The 5055-nt window shown below is 44.7% G+C and overlaps 1 pseudogene; it reads right to left on the bottom strand.

Annotated features, from left to right (window-relative positions):
- Nucleotides 1-2959: 2959 nt before the first annotated feature.
- Nucleotides 2960-3648, bottom strand: LOC118661767 (annotated as a pseudogene).
- Nucleotides 3649-5055: the final 1407 nt, after the last annotated feature.

Raw genomic sequence — 5055 nt, 5'->3', positions numbered from 1 at the left:
CACATTTTGCTTAAAAATGATCTATTTCCTCAAGGTTATAAAAATAATTCTATGGAGTAGGATACAATTCTTATGTAAATTCTTATGTGTAAATACAAGTTAAAATATCAAGTTTATGGATGTTCTTTTCCACTTCTTATGAGCTCTTGCTCATCTCTCATACAGTGTACTTTTCTTATCTAAAGGAGAGCCCTTACAAACATTTCCTTCTGGCTCCTGGAGACATACTATATTATAGTTATAATAATAAAGGATGTTATAATAACATCCTTTCAATTCTAGACTAATAAAACCTTTCTCTTTGTCTGCAGTGTGCAATTAAGAAAATTTAGATTTTTCTGTATTTTGGTGGATGTGTATGATAGCTGTGAGAAGTCACAAATAAATACTTAAGGGCAAAATGGGTGTCCTGGCGCTGGACACATGCTCAGTGGGAACTTTCCTAGCCTTCATTAGTGGTACCAGAAACCACGTAAGCAGCCATTCATGGGAGAAAGTCAAATGCCACAGGAAGATCTTGAAGAAACACCTCCCAACACACACTTTGCTGCCTCTCTCTTTTTTAAAAATTTTTTTATTGATTATTACATATGTGTCCTTATCCCCACATTACCCCCACCCCCCCTTTGCTGCCTCTCTTGATAGTTCATTTTCATATTTTAAAAGTTGTTTTTCAAAAGTGCATTTTCAAAAAGGTGTGAATTGCTATAGTCAAACCCGAGCACTTGTATTGTACTTTGCATGGTGAAAAAAGTCCTAGTGTGTGAAAGCTTTGCCTTCCAACGGAAAATGTGTGTCTGTTCCCATTTTGCAAACTGTCATCACACTGTCACTACTGCTGTAAAATCCATGAAGTCAATATGACTGAAGAGACTCTGTTTTCTGTTTTACAGGAACCTCAGGGACCTCTAAGTATCCAGAGGATGATGATCACAGTAACAGCTTTACTTTGAGAAAAAAAAAAAATCTGTGTTGTTAAATAAACAGTAAAGGCAATAACTGTGACAACAAAAGAATTTATCAGAAAGCAAAAACCTTACTCTATAGTAACAGTTTCATAATCCTTAATGGTCATTTACTAATTAATCAAAGTTCCATCTATGCAAATGTTTTGGCTCATTGAAATAGGCCAGCAATGTTAAAAGCATTGACGTTCTTCAAAATTATTTAAAAGCTCTTTGTAGCTCATCTCCAATTCTTTAATTCACTTATTATTTAAACACAGAAAAAAAAATAGATTATTTTGTTAAGTCCAATTCTTTATGTAAACAATCAGACATTTGGGCAAATTGGCATGTGATCATGTAATAGAACTATTAAAGTTCCCCTGCTAGAACACAATACATAGCCTTAAATACCTCTGTGTATTTAACAGTGAAAGAGAAGTCTGATCTAGGAAAAAGTTAATGGGGTATAGGAATTTTAGTTTCTGAATGAATTTTAATCACCAACTGGAAAATTGCTTATAATGAGCCTTTGTGTTTTACTCAGAAAACCAGAAAATATTACATATGGAGGAAAGTCCCTGTCCATTATTGGGAAATTTTTCTAATAACTAAAATATATACATCACAGGAAGGAGATAAAAGATTACTTAAATAAATCCTAGGGATCTACTGGTGCATTAATTTGTTTTGCTTTCCCTGCTATAGAGAAGTGAAGGAGAGGGAGAAGAGAGAAAAAGGGGAGAGGGGGAGAGCACAGGAGAGGGGAGAGGGGAACAAATGGATAAGAAGAAAGGAGAAAAGGGGAGGATGGAGAGTTGGAGGGAAGGCATGGGGAAGAAGAAATGGGATAGAAGAAGAGAGGACTAGGAGAGGAGGGAATGAAGATGGGTAGGGAGAGGAAATGAAGGTAAGGGGAGGAGGAAAGAAAGAAAAAATAAAGGGAAGGAAGTGGACGGTAGAGGGGGGAAGGAAAGGAGAGGGCAAAGAGCAGAGAAAGATAATGTCTGATGTGTGTGTTCTGTTCTTTATATTTTTTCCTGACCATATATCGACTATTCTGCATTCCTCCACTTCAAAATAGAAATTGCTTGATGAGTAAGTCCTAGCCTGGCTTTTGAGGAAGCATATGTTACCTTATATTTCTTAACCCCAAGGAGAAGGGCAAAGAGTGTTTGGGTGTGCAGGCTGGTAGTGTGGGGTGAACAAGAGGGGTAAGAGGGAAGAGGGGGATAGAAGGGAAGAGAGAAAAGGAAGGGAATAGACCGGCCCTAGAATATTTTGCTATGGGTGAAACATCTCAGAAATTTTCATCACCCTCTTAAAGAAGAAAGGAAAGTCCTATTAATGACTCATTAAATTTTCCCCCACAAAAGTGAAAAGTGAGCTCCTAAAAGGTTTTTATTTAATTTAAAAAATGGATAATGTGAAATTTCCTATACACTATAGGGGAGGGGGAAAATTTTCCCCAACTGGCTTCTGAGGTTGCAATTTTCTTCCACTTCTACAAAACACTTTTAATCATGGGACTTGAATTGGCCACCAAGCTTCATCCATTTTTAATTATGGAACATTCAGAAATAGAGTGTCACAGTTGTTTCTATTTGTAGCCTTGGAGTCTTACAGAAATATTTTGCTACACTAAATTTAATTTGGTTAGTAATACAGCAAACATCCATTGAAGTCTGTTAGAGGCCAGGCACTGGCCTAGCTCTAGTGAATAAACCCTGAAGAATAAGGATGAAGTTTACAGTTTAAAACCTATTGTGCCCGGTCACTGTGGCTCAGCAGTTGAGCCTCAAACCAGGAACCAAGAGGTCGCAGGTTTAATTCCCTGGTCAGGGCCACATGCCTAGGTTGTGAGCTGGATCCCTGGTGGTTCCCCCCCCCCCCCCCCCCCCCCCCCCCCCCCCCCCCCCCCCCCCCCCGCTGACACCGGGAAGTTTATTGTGAAAGCCATGTGTGGGAGGGGGAGGCTGGAGTGGGCAGGACCAGGGCGCATGGGGGGCGGGGGGGTTTGGCTGGACATCAGGCATTCCTCCGCGTAGGTTTAGAGGCAACACCGTCATGGATAAACACCCCCAGGGGCCGGTGGGTGAGCGGGTGCCCTAGGCACTGCCGGGGGCCTGGGCCAGCAGGGCTTCGATGTCGGGCTCGATGTCGATGGTGGGGAAGCCGCGGCTGTACCTGCGCACGGGCACGCCGTCCGGGCCCACCAGGAACTTCTCGAAGTTCCAGGACACGTCGTTGCGGCACACGGGGGACCAGGTGACGAGCTTGGGGTCGGTCAGGAGCGCCGTGGCGTCGTCGCTGGGCGCCTCCCGCAGGAAGACGAAGAGGGGGTGCGCCTGCGCGCCGTTCACCTCGCACTTCTGGAACAGCGTGAAGCTGGGCTCGAACCCGCCGCCGGGCCGGGCCGGACGTACTTGAGCGAGTTCAGGATCTCCTCGTTCTTGGCGTTCTCCTGGTGCCCGAACTGGTTGCAGGGGAAGCCGAGCACGGCCAGGCCCCGAGGCGCCGCTGCAGCTTGTGCATCTGGGTGGAGTCGCGCACGTTGGCGATGAGCAGCACCTTGCCCCGCGGGGCGCCCAGCCCAGGGGCTCCCCACCGGCCGGCCAGCGGGCGCGCGGAGAACGCGTGCACGGAGCGCGGGGCCGGCCCCCGCCAGCTGAGCGGCGCACATGGCGTGGGGTGGGCAGCACAGGGCGCGCTGGGGACAGGAACCTCTAAAAATCAATTTTAAAAAATATTTTTAAATTACCCTTTGGGAGAATACAGCTTCCCTTAAAACCCTGATCATTAATATTGATGGAAGGAACTGAATCTTTTTTTTTTAATATATTTTATTGATTTTTTACAGAGTGGAAGAGAGAGAGATAGAGAGTTAGAAACATGGATGAGAGAGAAACATCGATCAGCTGCCTCCTGCACATCCCCCACTGGGGAAGTGCCCACAACCCAGGTACATGCCCTTGACCGGGATCGAACCCGGGACCTTTCAGTCCGCAGGCGGAGACTCTATCCACTGAGCCAAACCGGTTTCGGCTGGAACTGAATCTTTTTTAAAAAAATTTTTTTAATGCAACAGATATTTATTTAGCTCCAGTCATGGTCAAGGCTTTGAGGGGGATAAAATCAGTCACAACCTCTCAGAGACATATGTTATATGCAAGATGACATACATGGAAATTAATAGACAACTCTGAATTGGTACAAATATTTATCCTGGTGATAACCAGAACGGTGAGCCAAGGTGTTTTCCCTGGGGTTGTGTCTCGGGACACTGAAAAATGAGCTCCACGGATCAGAAGATTTAAGCAAAAGTGTGGAAAATTTATTACAAGCAGATACAGACTCCCCACATGGGGAAAGGGACCCAATAATGGGCTGCCCTGTAAAGCCTTGTGGTCCAGGGATATATATTTGCTACAAGCCTGTTCAGTGAATTATAAATATTTTACAACATACAATAAAGGACTTAAGCATTTGGCTTACTAATTAAAAGGTTAAAACTACAAAAAAAATAAAATAAAATAAAAAGAAAAAATATAGGAACTCAGAACAACTCAGAGCAGCTGTGCCCTTGCTGCTCTGACACTTGGTTTTACTGGCAGGATCTAGAAGATGTGTGGGTCCCAGCAGGAGCCAGTGCTCCCAACACTAGGTGTCAGGACAGGACTTTAGGAGTAAGTGCCCTGTTGGAAGATCCTGTTGACTCCCCACCCTTTGAAAACTTGGAACCAGATTCCCAAAGAGCAGATGGAGCAGGAGGCTTGGGAGAGACCTTTGCCAAAGAAGCAAGAGCAGGCAAAAGAAGGTAGAGGGACCAAATATGTAAGCTGCAGCCAGGCAATCCCAGCAGAAACTTTTGCCTAGAGAAAGAGTGGGTAGGTAAGCGGGGGTGAGAAGAGTAAGCAGGAGGGGAGGTCAGACACCCAGAGCCAAACAGCAGCAACAATGACAAGTGGGGGACAGCAGACATTTACCTGACACTAGGGCTGCCCAACTGCTGCCCAGTGAATAATGAGCATTTTACAACAAGCAACACAAGACTTAGGCCTTTGGCTTGCTGGCTACAGCAGTTAAACCAAAAGCCAGTGACAGCTACTAG

This window comes from Myotis myotis, unplaced genomic scaffold, assembly GCF_014108235.1.
Source record: "Myotis myotis isolate mMyoMyo1 unplaced genomic scaffold, mMyoMyo1.p scaffold_m19_p_8, whole genome shotgun sequence".
Lineage (NCBI taxonomy): Eukaryota > Metazoa > Chordata > Mammalia > Chiroptera > Vespertilionidae > Myotis > Myotis myotis.
The sequence above is the reverse complement of the archived record's forward strand: the minus strand, read 5'-3'. Positions and strand labels throughout refer to the sequence as shown.